The 13,803-nt window shown below is 35.7% G+C and overlaps 1 protein-coding gene across 2 annotated transcripts in view; it reads left to right on the top strand.

The window, feature by feature from the left end:
* The window catches only part of LOC145521610 (uncharacterized), a 361,851-nt gene that overhangs the window by 203,841 nt on the left and 144,207 nt on the right, over positions 1 to 13,803 (top strand). The window contains exons 4-5 of one of the 2 annotated variants that reach the window (XR_014065533.1): positions 1,400 to 1,494; positions 3,613 to 3,717. The gene's annotated coding sequence lies outside the window, so the exon portion shown is untranslated. Of the gene's footprint in view, positions 1 to 1,399; positions 1,495 to 3,612; positions 3,718 to 13,803 lie in introns of those variants that run through there. The other variant, XM_081530353.1, reaches the window with a different exon arrangement.

Raw genomic sequence — 13,803 nt, 5'->3', positions numbered from 1 at the left:
GACAGACTTTATTTTCTTGGGCTCCAAAATCACTGCAGATGATGAGTGTAGCCATGAAATTAAAAGACACTTGCTCCTTGGAAGAAAAGCTATGACCAACCTAGACAGCATATTACAAAGCAGAGACATTAGTTTGCCAACAAAGGTCCATCTAGTCAAAGCTATGGTTTTTCCAATAGTCGTATATGGATGTGAGAGTTGGACTATAAAGAAAGATGAGTGCTGAAGAATTGATGCTTTTGAATTGTGTTGGAGAAGACTCTTGAGAGTCCCTTGGACATCAAGGAGATCCAACCAGTCCATCCTAAAGGAAATCAGTCCTAAATATTCATTGGAAGGACTGATAGGTTCAAAACTTTGGCCCCTGATGCGAAGAACCGACTCATTTGAAGAGACCCTGATTCTGGAAAAGATTGAAGGCGGGAGGAGAAGGGGATGACAGAGGATTTAATGGTTGGATGCCATCACAGATTTAATGGACATGAATTTGAGTATACTCCAGGAATTGTTGATGGACTGGAGGGCCTGACATGCTGAAGTCCATGGGGTCACAAAGAGTTGGACACGACTGAGCGACTGAACTGTACTGACACCTCGGATATCTCTTCCTGAGATTTTCAAGTTGCATAAAAGAAGTTGTTTTAAAATTAGCTTATTTCTCATATACAACACATGGTAAATAAAAAAGAAAAGCATTTAAAATAAAGTTTCACTAAAATGCAACCACTGGGTTTCAGTTGATTGTTTTTATTAAAACTGCTGCTACTGCTGCTGCTAAGTCGCTTCAGTCGTGTCCATCTCTATGCCACCCCATAGATGCCAGGCCACCAGGATCCCCCGTCCCTGTGATTCTGTGATTCTCCAGGCAAGAACACTGGAGTGGGTTGCCATTTCCTTCTCCAATGCACGAAAGTGAAAAGTGAAAGTGAAGTCAACAGGTCAATAAGTTCCTTATTTTTACCCCCCCCATTTACGTTTATTTACTCTTTGTGTTTCACATCCTACTGGGAAATAAGTAGGACAGTTCAGTTCAGTTCAGTCGCTCAGTCGTGTCCGACTCTTTGCGACCCCATGGACTGCAGCACGCCAGGCCTCCCTGTCCATCACCAGTTCCCAGAGCTTGCTCAAACTCATGTCGATAAAGTTGGTGGTACCATGCAACCTTCTCATCCTCTCTCGTCCCCTTCTCCTCCTGCTTTCAATCTTTCCCATCATCAGGGTCTTTTACAATGAGTCAATGCTCTGCATCAAATAAGTAAGACAGTATTTGCATAATCACGTAATTTATTTTATCACTTCTCTTTTCTTCTTCCTTTTTCTCATTTATTTTTTGTTTTTTCTATGAAAACATTAAAATATTTATAATTATAATTCCTCTATTCCTTTTATCTTGTTTCAGTTCATTCATGTGAATTCTCCACATGAGAAGTATTGTGTCATCTTTGGAAACATTTGGTTTTAGAAATGGGGTTAAAAAAGGACAATTGATAAAGAGTATGTATTTCCTTTATTAGTAGTCTAATGCTGTACCTAATATTTATCATTGCTTATGAGACTCTTGTTATATATTTAAAAAAAATATATAAACCACTCATAGACTTAGAGAATGAGCTTATGGTTTCCGGGGGAAACGGTGAGGAGGAGGGATAGATTGGAAGTTTGGTATTGACATGTACACACTGCTATATTTAAAATAGATAGCCAGAAGGACCTATTGTATAGCACAGGGAACTGGGGTCAATACACAGTAACAACCTAAATGGGAAAATGATTTGAAAAAGAGTAAATACATGTATATGTTTAATTGAATCACCTTGTTGTATACCTATAACTGACACGACATTATTAATCAGCTATACCCCAATATAAAATAAAAATTAAAAAATAAATATGCAAAAATATATATGACTAGTAAGGCATATAAATAAAGTTACATACATTTCACTTAGCTGTTTAGTTTAATAAATGGAAAATTGATTCACACACATCATGAGATACTAGTTCTATTCCAGTGTTCATAGAATTCTATAAAAATGCTGATAGAATAAATTACATCTATTTTAATGTTTCCCCAGCGAAGTCATCCTATGCTACTGAATATACTTGAAAACAACAACTTACTAAAATTTGAAAGATAGCCTCCTTCTAGCAATAATTTCTTCAGAAGTAGAACCTTTTTCCAAACATATTAATATTTTCAAAAAGATGATAACCCTGTCAGGGATTAGACTGTCTCCAGGGTTGAAACCATAATCTGGTAAATAATTTCAACAGAGGACTTCTTTTCTCCTGGAATAGGAAACTTTCTCATCAGGGAATTCCACAGATACTCATTTCTTCAAAAACAGGACCTTTAAAACATGTTAGAATCTTCAAAGTGGGAAAAATGCCACCCCTTAGCAAAATGAAGTCTTTTAAAGTAGAAGCCCAACAGCATTATGAAGACTCTCAAGGGAAACTCCCAAAGCTCTATAAAATACTGCTTCTAGTACCCAACTCTCAGATTATCATTTTTAAATGTTACCTAGATGGTATGAAAACTACTGAAAAAATAGACTAAGTGCAGTTTTAGGTTCATAGCAAAACTGAGCACAAAGTACTGGGTGATTCCATGTGCTCCTTGCCCTCCATACATGCACACACTCCCCTACAACACCATTACTCACCAGAATAGTACTTTTGTTACAATCAGTGGACCTGCCCTGACACATCATTATTACCCAAAGTCCATAGCTTACATTAGGGTTCACTTTTAGTGTTATGCATTTAATGGATTTGGACACATATGAAATGTATCAATGATTGTAGTATTATAGAACAACTTCATTGCTCTAAAAATCCTCTGTGCTCTTCCTATTCATCCTTGCTTTCCCCTAACCGGAGTAACCACTGATCTCCTTGCTGTCCATAGTTTTGCCATTTCCAGAATGTCATGTAGATGGAATCATACAGTGCATATCCTTTTTAAATGGGCTTCTTTCAATTAAGAATATGTGTTTAAACTCCCTCCTTATCTTTTCATAGCTTGATGGTTCATTTCTTTTTAGCTCTGAATAATATTCTATTATCTGAGTATGCCACAGTTTATTTATCTATTCTACTAAAAGACACTTTAGTTGCTCCCAAGTTTTGGCAATTATGAATAATGCTGCTGTAAACATCTGCATGCAGGACAAGTTTTCAACTCCCTTGTGTAAATACCAGGGTACACACTTGCTAGATGACATGATAAGATTACTTTTAGTTTTGTGAGAAATTGCCATGGTGGCTTTATCATTTTGTATTCCCACTAGCACTGAGAATTAGAGTTCCTATTGCTCTACATTTTTGCCAGCATTCTAATGGGTGTGTAGTAGTATCTCTTTGTTGTTTAAATTTGCTTTTCTATGATGACAGAGTATGTGGAGCATATTTTACAATTCTTATTTGTTTCTGTATATCTTCTTTGGTATAGTGTCTGTTCAAACCTTTGTCCCACTTTTTAATTGTGTTGTTTTCTTACTGTTGAATTTGAAAAGCTCTTTGTATATTTTTCACAACAGTCCTTTATCAGAAATGTATTTTACAAATATTTTCTCCTAATCTATGGCTTTTTAAAAATTCTCTTGACAGTGTTTTTGCAGAACAGAAATTTTTAATGTTAATGAAGTCCAGCTTGTCAGTTCTTTTTTCCATGGATCATGCCTTTGGTGTTGTAAGTAAAAAGTCATTACCTTACCTAAGGTTATCTAGATTTTCCTTTGTGCTATTTTCTAAAAGTTTCATAGTTTTATATTTTACATTAGGTCCATGATTCATTTTAAGTTAATTTTTTGAATCTATGTGTTCAATGTCCAGATTCTTTATTTTGTGCATATAGATTTCTAATTATTCCAGCCTCATTTATTGAAAATATCTTTGCACCATTAAATTATCTTTGTTTCTTTGTCAAAGATTAGTTGACTATATTTATGTGGATCTATCTCTGGGCATTCTATTCTGTTCCATTGATCTATTTGTCTATCCTTTTGTCAACATTTTCTTGATTAGTGTAGCTTTATTGTAAATCTTGAACTCTGGAATGTCAATTCTCCAAAATGTTCTTGTGGGTCTTTTGCATTTCTATATACAATTTAATATCAGTTTTTGATATTAACAAAAGAACTTGCTGTGATTTTGATGGAGACTGCATTTAATTTACAGACCAGGTTGGGAAAAATGACATCTTTACGTGCAAGTTACTTTTAAAATGTTCCCATTTGACTTGAACCATTTTAATTGATAGGTAAAATATGGTAAGATCTACTTATCAAGAAAGGAAGATTGGTATCCAAAGCTTAGTGTCTATATTCCTTTAACTCTAATAGAAGGATTGGAAAAATAGTATATGAATGGTGAACAGATGCTGTAGATTTGAATTGTATAAGAGCAGTTTTCCCTTAACTTCTTAATATTTGTGATCTAGAAGAGGATATTAAAACCAGAACAATTTATTTGATAACAAATAAAACAACTGAACTGTTAGGCCTTTCTCTTTAGGATAAAAGTTTTATCCATTTCATCTACCTAAAGGAGCTATTGTGAAACTGAGTATTAGGGAAACTGAAAAGTAATGAGTGCTAAGCTGTGATCATCACGGTCATCAACATTGCCAATTATGTAATTGCCACTATTTTCCTCTCCATAAGTTTGTTTGTAACTGAAGAATATATTTTTGTATAAATTTTAAATTTGATTGGGTTATGAGAGTTTTGGATATAAACTGGTATTATGATTACAAATAAATTTAGCATCTAAGAAAAATGCTGAAATGCTTAGATGTTAGGGCAGACTACAGAAAATGTTAAAGTAATTTTTACTTTTTATCATTTACTATTTTATTGTTTATTGCCTATATGTTTACTTTTTTGGGAGAAGAAAATGGCAACCCACTCTAGTATTCTTGCCTGGAAAATCCCATGGACAGGGGATCCTGGTGGGCTACAGTCCTTGGTGTCGCAAAAGACAGGACACAGGTGTCACAAAAGACAGGACACGACTTAACGACTAAACAACAACAATGTTTACTTTTTATTGTTATGCATATAATCTAAGCATGTTTATAATAGAAAATATAAATTGGCTTCTCTTTCTAGTATTCTGTGTCTAAAAAGATATGAAAAGGTGATTCACAATATATTAAGATTGTGGGAATCAGAAGCAGGAAGTGGGTGAGGTTAATTCTCTTTTCTCTCTCTCAATTACTTGTTTTCCCAAGGTAGTGACTCCATTCTACATTTGAGAGAGGACGAAAATATATGTGTTTGTGTGTGTGTCTGTTTGTCTGTAAGACTTGAATATGTAATAGAATAGAACTCAGTATAATAACATGATAATAATTTATATTACCAATTAAAATGTACATGTGGTTAGAGGATGCCATGCACAAAATAAAATGGATTTGAATTTCTGAATTGAAATTGTGATTACAAAGGTTTGGGTTAACTGATACCATGTTTTCTGCCTATTACTTTTCTGTATTTTATTCATAAACAACTGAAGCCATTTCACAAATCTTTGTAGCTCTTTATTTCAAGACAGCCTTCTACCTAGTGAAAAATTCGGTTAAACATTCTCAGCTCTTTAGCTCTATAATTCTGAGCAACTTGATTTTTTGAACTCTCACTTCTGGTTAGAATACTGAGAACTGTGATTTTCTCAGGAACAGGCCAGTCTTAGTATTGTCTTATCAGTCATTGAATGGGAGCAGCCTGTGGGAAGCACAGCTTCAGTGCCAACACTGTGCTTGAGATAGGCCCTGAGGCCAAAGGTCAGTTGTTCTTAGTTGCAGTTGTGAGAGAAAAGTACGTTTTTATGGCCACTGTAGTGAATGCTGCTGCTAAGTCGCTTCAGTCGTGTCCGACTCTGTGCGACCCCATAGATGGCAGCCCACCAGGCTCCGCCGTCCCTGGGATTTTCCAGGCAAGAACACTGGAGTGGGTTGCCATTTCCTTCTCCAATGCATGAAAGTGAAAAGTGAAAGTGAAGTCGCTCAGTCGTGTCCGACTCTGAGTGACCCCATGGACTGCAGCCTACCAGGCTCTTCCGTCCATGGGATTTTCCAGGCAAGAGTACTGGAGGAAGGTGCCATTGCCTTCTCCGACTGTAGTGAATAAGAGATATTTTATTGTTAGAGGAACTTCTAGAGCCATAAAAATGAAAGTATCAGAATAAATCCAAAGTATTTAAGCACATGTTTCTTGGGTGTTTTCAAGCTTGATCTCTCTTTTCAATCTCACAACAACCATAAAGAACAATTATCTTTATATTAAATGTGTAAAAACAGTTTAGGTGACTGATGTCATCTTAACACATTATTGACTGGGTGATTTTCTGCAGAAACTAATGCCTGTGGCTGACAATTTGTTAGGTAAGTGAATTTTGAAACATCTCTGATCAATAAAGTTCAGTAACAAAAGATGTATTAATATATCTCTGGGCATAAGTTGTTAATTTTAAGGAGATACTTGAATAGTATATGATGCTATATTTAAGTGGCAGCCTTGGTTGGATTGTGGAAAGTATATTTTTTTCTTGAACAAAATGATATAAGAATACAAACCATAAGGGAAGGTGATCCTCCTTTATTCAGTTTTTAAAAGGTTGCAGCAATCATTCTGATTCTTAGGAATTTAGAGAAAACAGCAGTTGCAACATTTAGAGAAATTAGCCACAGTCATTTCTGTCTATTCTGCAGGCTCCTCAGTGTTGGCTTAATTGCAGTGTCAAAGGTGACATGCTTTTGAACTTTAATTTTTTCATTCCAAATAAGAGAAATCTGCCATAATTTTGTGATTTTAGTCAGGTCACAAAATTTACACTAATAGATTTTTTCTGCTACTGAGTCTTTCTAGCATAATGGAAAATTTGAGGGAAGCACACATGAGATGCTATGAGTCCCACAGAAATAATAAAAGAAAACAGTCTGAATAACCTGGTTTTCTTTTTCAAAGTAAATTGCTCACCACTAAAATATTTTTCAGTATCAGGAAAAATGTCCAACCAAGGAAGATGAAGGGCCATGTGTTAGACAATCTGTTCTCAAACTTTCTGGTTTCATGAATTTTGTTTTATGGGTTATATCTGTTTCTATTTACCATTAAAAATTGAAACCAAGAAAAAACTTTAAATATTTTAAGACTTTAAGTCTTTTAAAACTTTAAATATTTTAAGACAAATCATTTAAAATAACAATATTAAACCCATTGCATGTTAACATAAGTAGCATTTTTATGAAAAATAACTCCCAACAAAAAAGGAGTAAGGGATAAGAATGATATTATTTTATACTTTGGCAAATCTCTTTAATATCTAAATTAATAAGCATAGTCAGTATCTGTATCTTCATCTGCTGCAACTCATTCTTATGACTGAAATCCATTAAGAAAATATGGCCTCATGCAGATATTTAGTTGTCATCACATATAATTGTAGGTATTCTTTGATATTACACCAAAACTCAGCAAGTGGTTGTTCTTTTAAAGATTAGTATGTGAAATCTGAAATCATACCAATATATTTTTGATACTTTGTTACATTAAAATCCACTAGTTTATTACGCACTCTGAATGGATTTTTACCGGTAGATTTTACCCATGCATCTATGTAACATATACATTGATCATTCAGAGAATACTAGTTCATGGGATTATGCAGATCTTCCAAATATCAAAACATCACATTTGTCAATATCACCACCAATTTAACCAGAAAAAATTTAAGTATTATGAGGCTCAGATTTTATCACTGGCAGCAAATTCTGTTGGGTCCTTCCTCTGACAGATTTACTTCAATATTTTTTTATAAAATACCTACCAAATATTTATGTCAAGTAACCATAGTTTGTTATTAATTCTTTCAAATAAAATGCCATTTCATGAGAGACTGGCTACTTCAGCTTTTGATTCCAGTTGCACAAGGTCTTTATATCCAGATCACCATCATACTTCAGTATATAGCAGAAGTGCATTTTGTAATCTTCCCATTTCATCAAATAAAATATTAAAATGATGTATACTCAGGTTTCAAGATTTAATGAAATTAAACATTTCTACTGTTTCACCAAGTATGTTCATAAGGGAAATTCTTTAATTAATTTAGTTATTAACTGTGGATCTGTTGGAGTGAGAAATACTATGACTTCTAGTGGTTTGGTAAAAACTACCACCAGTTTTATCCACCATTGCTTTTGCACCATCAGTGTAACAGTGAACAGAGTAAAGAAAAAAAAAGTCTTAATATTATTATGACAATAGTTTTGATGTATACCAAGAGGTTCGCAAACAACACTTTGAAACCTCTATTCAAGATTAGAGTTAAGAACTCTTGAGACTGAGAGTATTCGATCCATGTGGACAGGAGTCCTTTTTTTGTTCATTTGTTTCCCAAGAAATTAGAACAGTCTCTTAACAAGTGATATAAGTACAAACATATTATTCATTGCATTAAAGAAAGAAACATTCAGTGCATGAATTCCAGTCCCTCTCCTCTCTGTTAGCCCCTCATCACCAACTGAGTTATGTGTTGGATGGCTGTGTGATTTAGTTTTCTGATCTGTAAAATGGAGATCACATCAGTACCTAATTTATAGGTTTGTTTTAAAGATGAAATGTTACAATGCATTAAAATGCTTCACAGAATGACCAATAGAGAGTAGTGTTTAGTTATTCAAAAATATATTAAGGATCAATAGTTCTCTCAGTTATAGTTAGGTTGTCTTGCTTATAATAGTGTTTCAATCAAAAGAGTAGAATGTCATACATTAATAAAGGCCTAGGATTGCAGTTCAAGGCTAGAATGCTAGCTCCAGAATGTCTTCAGGACCTCAGGATTCTGTTTTCCTGCACGAATACTCTCCTACATGATTTTCATATTAAGGTCACATCCTGATCCCATATAGTTGCTAAAGCTCCAGTTTTCACTTCTGTGTTAAAGGCCAAGAGAAGAAAGAAAGATAGGTTTTTTTTTATAGAGTCTGCCCCCAGTTGAGTCAGCTCCCTTTAATGAGATTTCTCAGAAGTCTTATACCCCAGTTCTACATTTTGTTGGCAGCAACACAGTCACAAACAAAGGAGGCAGATGTATCTCTATGCCTAGCTAAATATCAGGGTTTCTGCACCAAGGAGAAAGAAGAAAATGCATGGCTTCCATGCTTTGCAGGAACAATACAGTAGATCCTACGAAACATATAGCATGAATATATTCCATCAGGCAGAAATCTGATTCATACAGATTCCTTTTGCTCCTCTATGGAGATAGCAACTCTTTGACCCAGCACTGAACTCAGAACCTCACCATAGGCCTTTATCCTCACTAAAGGACAGAGATTGTGCATTAGACTACATTATCCCCAGGATCAAGCGATGGGAATTTATATGTACAGTGTGCCTAGTGTGATTCAGCTACACTGATAACTAGCCATTTTAGGCTGAACTGAGAGCACTACAGCCTCTCTGAGTTTCCTGAATCTTATCCCAATTATATTTCATTTAATAACACTCAGTGAAATATCTGGTGGCAGGGGAAATGAAACTACATGCTTTTATGGGATCATTCATCAAGAACTAATTGAAGCTTTCATACAGTTTAGTGCTGATAAAACAGTGTAACAATAAACAATAACAAAATTCACTGGAGAAGGATTTGTTTTGCCGTGAGGAAAATGGTTCCGTTTCATCCTGGGATTCCTTGTTAAAAGAGTCTCCAATTTACAAAGGGATAAGCACAGGCTCCTCTGCATAATGACGGGGTGGAAGCTGTGTCAAATGTATTAGTGTTGCTCCAGTGGAGCCATTCTCAGCCTAAGTATTTGCTATTGTGTGGGACTCTGGCAGGAGGCTGCAGGACGAATAGGATTTTTAAAAGTTTCTTTTTGCTATTTATTGTTATTGTGCTTGAAGCAGCTCCATCGTAGTTTTTATTGGAAAATATGTGAATAACCTTAAAGTGTACTTTAACACAATTTAGATTTTTTTAAAAAATATCCCAATGTAAGAGGTTCCTGTTTGTATACTTCTGTTTATGGAATTGGTTGGCTTTTTGTCCTTGGAATTCTTGTTCTTCCGTATGTGTATTTGGACATCTGACTGAACTGAAAAGGAAGAAATCTACCTTACTCGTTTTCTTGGAAGTGATTTAAAGGAAATATTATCAAAGTGAAATGCATTAGAAATGTGCTGCAAACTGCTATAACCTGAACATTCATTGCCATATGACTTAAGTAACAGTAAGCATGATACTGTAGGTGCAGAATTTACTTGGTAACTGGTTTGTCTTACAAGTAATAACCACAGATTTTGTTAGTAAAACTTATTGCCTAGACTCTAGGCACTTAGACTGGAATCTGTACCATCACCATTTTGAAATTGCTCAAATACCATTAAATGGATTCAGATTTTAGATAAATGATCATCATATAAGACTCATAAGATAATATAAATGACCCTCTTTCATAGACACCTTTAATAATGATTAATCTGTCTTGAAAACCTACCTGCAAAACAAGGAACCCTAAAAATATAGATATGGTCAGATGTTATAATTTTTAAGTGCACAGTTTTGTTCAATTTTATTTGGTTATAAAAAGTAATTTCTCTTAAGGCTTTTTAAACAATGATTTCCTAGAAGTCTTAATACATCTTAAACAAAGTACTGCCAAGCCTAAATTAGTCCCTAAAATGAGAAGGAATTAGAGAGACCAAAATCACTCTTTTCCTTGGTTAAGAAGCTAAATTAATGCTTCGTGTACTTAGTTGCCAGTCACTTCAGTTAATTTGTGGCACCATTAATGAGTGAAGGATGAATTCATATCATGACAAGTAAGTATCAATATGATAGATATGTTAAGGGATAAAATAATTGTAGATTTCATAGCTTTCATTTTGTAAAGCATATTTGACTTTCCATGTAGATATGCCAAACAGAATTCTATAGCTAAGGCATCTAAAGATGGTAATGACAGATTAACATAAATTAAGTTGGCACCATTCTGTAATACTTCCACTGTAGTTCTCAAACACTCTAGGCAGCTTCTATGCCAGGACCTTCCCTGTGTGTGACAGACATCCTTTTTCTTTGTATTTCCGCTGAGTTTGGTCACTCATGTCTTTTGGGCTTTGATCAAATGCCACCTTCTCAGTGAGTTCTTTTTGAATACCTTATTTTGTATTGCAATTCTCACCCCAAATCATATATCCTAATTGCTACCTGCCTTATTTTTCTTCACAAATATGTATTATTATCTGCTACCCCAAGTATTACCCATTTATTTGTTTGCAAATTACACTTTCTAGAATGTAAAGTTTGTGAGAGCAGGTGTTCTGTACATTTTGTCTATTGCTGGATTCAGGAGCCTGAAATACAACAGGCATTTGAGTGATATATGCTGAGTAAATGAATTGGGGTTCTAAATCTCCCATATCTCACACACTAGCTCTTTGAGCTTACACAGCTTACTTAGCGTACTGATTTCTGTTTCCTTCTTTACACAGTATGAGAAATAATGATGCCTCTTAACATTTTGCTGATTGAACCGAGCACTGTAGATGAAAGATTTTGCTGAGGGCAAATGATGTTTTGCTGTTGAAACATCAAATGGTTTTCATGAAACTCTGTGAAAGTAATAGATTTTGGCTTGCTTGGATTATGTGGCTTACAAGAGACCTATACTTGGTTTAGGAACTTGGTCTTGGAACACAAGTTAAAGCTATGAACCCTTTGGCTGTTGTTAATTTGCTGCTGCTGCTGCTGCTAAGTCGCTTCAGTCGTGTCCGACTCTGTGCGACCCCATAGACGGCAGCCCACCAGGCTCCACCGTCCCTGGGATTCTCCAGGCAAGAATACTGGAGTGGATTGCCATTTCCTTCTCCAGTGCATGAAAGGGAAAAGTGAAAGTGAAGTCGCTCAGTCGTGTCCGACTCTTAGCGACCCCATGGACTGTAGCCTACCAGGCTCCTCCATCCATGGGATTTTCCAGGCAAGAGTAGAGCAATCCAAATAACTGTGTGACCAAACACCAGTGGTGATTGGTAGACACAAACAGATTTTAGAGGTGACATTTAGATGTGAGGCAGAATTTGAGGGATGGTAGTTTAGGTGGGGTGAAGGTGGTAGGGTGCTACAGCTACTTGGCTTACATAAAAATTAAGCTGATGAGCTGTGGCCTCACTTATAGCATGTTATTAAGGAAACAGTGGGCTTCTCTGGTGGCTTAGATGATAAAGAATCCACCTGCAGTGCACCTGGGTTTGATCCCTGGAGAAGGAAATGGCAACTGACTCCAGTATTATTGCCTGGAGAATTCCATGGACAGAGGAGCCTGGTGGGCTACAGTCCATGCGGTCACAGATTTGGACAGGGCTGAGCGAGTAACACACGCACATTAAGGAAAGTGGGGCACTCACTGTCTCAGAAAGGGTAGTGTGATAGTTAGTTATATATGTGTCAGCTTAGTTAGGATATGGTATCCAGGTGTCTGGCCAGCCATTAGATGTGATTAACTCCTACAATCGGTTGATTATGTACTTATTTATTGTTTAAGTTCATTTTAAACATACATTTATATGCCATTTTTTTCTGTAAATCACCTTTTATTTTTTAATCAATTGATTTTAAGCAAGAAAATTACTCTTGATAATGTGGACCTGCACCTCATCCAACGAGCTGAAGGCCTTAAATGTAAAAGAAAAAAAAACCCTGAGGTTTCCTGGAGAAGGAATTCTGCCTCAGGACTGTTACATAAAAATCATGTCTCAGTTTCCAACCTGCCTGTTTGCCCTATGGATTTGCTAGCTCTCACATGCCCATGAGTTAATTCCTTACAATCTCTCTGTCTCTACCTTTATCCTGTTGGCTGTGTTTTGCTGGAGAATCCTGACAGATACAAGTCATAATTTGTTGTTAACAATTCCAGATTTGTGGAATACTATGAGGATTAAATAAAACAATGTATGCTAATTTCATGATAAAATGTTACCACGAAGTAGGTGCTCAAAGAGTGATCATTCTCATGATGGTGATAGTGTAGGTGATCAGGTGATATGTTTACCAATGAAGTCTGGTCCTCAATTAGCCTATGATAGCATCCACTGAGTCTCTGAAGCTTGCTGATTGATTTGACAAGTTCAAACTCAAATAAAGAAAAGCAGTTCAGCACTTACAATATGTCGTCAAAATATTAAGGATGAAATCAAATTTGTTTATGTAACTACAGGGAGAACAGTGATTTTAAAGGGTATAAATTCTTGAGTCAACATCCTGGGATTCAAATTCCATCTTTTTTTTGTGTGTGAAATGGGTATAATAATGTTTTCCCTACAGGTTCATTGTGGAATTTTAGTAAAATAAATTGTATAAAACTTTAAGGACTGTACCTATCTTATATTCCTCTTCATACAAAAAATTAGCATCAAGTTTCACAGTTTTTGAAATTTAGATTTCAGCCTTTGTATGCCAAATGAAAGGTCAGTTTAATACCTGGAGATGCGTTTTTCTTTTCCCCTCTAGGTAAGTAAAACTTGACTGAGAGGAAAACATATTGATAAAGCACAAGCAAGTATTAAGATAGTTTTGCATTGTCTAAAGCTTCATAGAGAATGATGGCTCCCTTGCCATACAGGGTGTTGCAGAGTTAGTTAAAGCCTCACACCTTTGTAGGCAGGTGCAATTAGAGAAGAGATAGAATACAACTCCAAATCAAGGATCTTCAGGAAGCCCTTCAAGGGCAGCTTTAATTGGCTTATCCCAGCAGATTCAAGAGCAGCAGCAAGGACCAGGGTGTGCTTGTCA

The sequence above is a fragment of the Giraffa tippelskirchi genome, chromosome 9 (assembly GCF_054371585.1).
Source record: "Giraffa tippelskirchi isolate mGirTip1 chromosome 9, T2T-mGirTip1v1.2.pri, whole genome shotgun sequence".
Classification (NCBI taxonomy): domain Eukaryota; kingdom Metazoa; phylum Chordata; class Mammalia; order Artiodactyla; family Giraffidae; genus Giraffa; species Giraffa tippelskirchi.
Note: the sequence above shows the minus strand (reverse complement) of the source record. Positions and strands in the feature narration are given on the sequence as shown.